The sequence below is a fragment of the Suncus etruscus genome, chromosome 11, assembly GCF_024139225.1.
Source record: "Suncus etruscus isolate mSunEtr1 chromosome 11, mSunEtr1.pri.cur, whole genome shotgun sequence".
Taxonomy (NCBI): domain Eukaryota; kingdom Metazoa; phylum Chordata; class Mammalia; order Eulipotyphla; family Soricidae; genus Suncus; species Suncus etruscus.
The window spans coordinates 20,395,341-20,395,614 of NC_064858.1; positions in this window are offsets into that span (position 1 = coordinate 20,395,341).

Consider the following 274-nt stretch of genomic DNA (forward strand, 5'->3'; position numbering starts at 1 on the left):
TCTCAGAGCTCTGAAAGGAAGATCCTGCAGGGTAGAGCAGTTAGAAACATTGCCAGCCCACCACAGAACCCCATCATGGTGCCCCGATCATGGACATTTCTGTCACTGTCACAGGCACTCTTATTATAAAACCCCATGACAAAACACCTGCATCTCTGATTGGAGGAATCAGATGAAAAGACAACATAGTTGAGTGTCAGGCAGTGGCGCAGTTGCAGGGAAAATCATAAAGTGCCAGAGTTTGACTTCCCTGAGTCAGGCAAGAATTATTCTT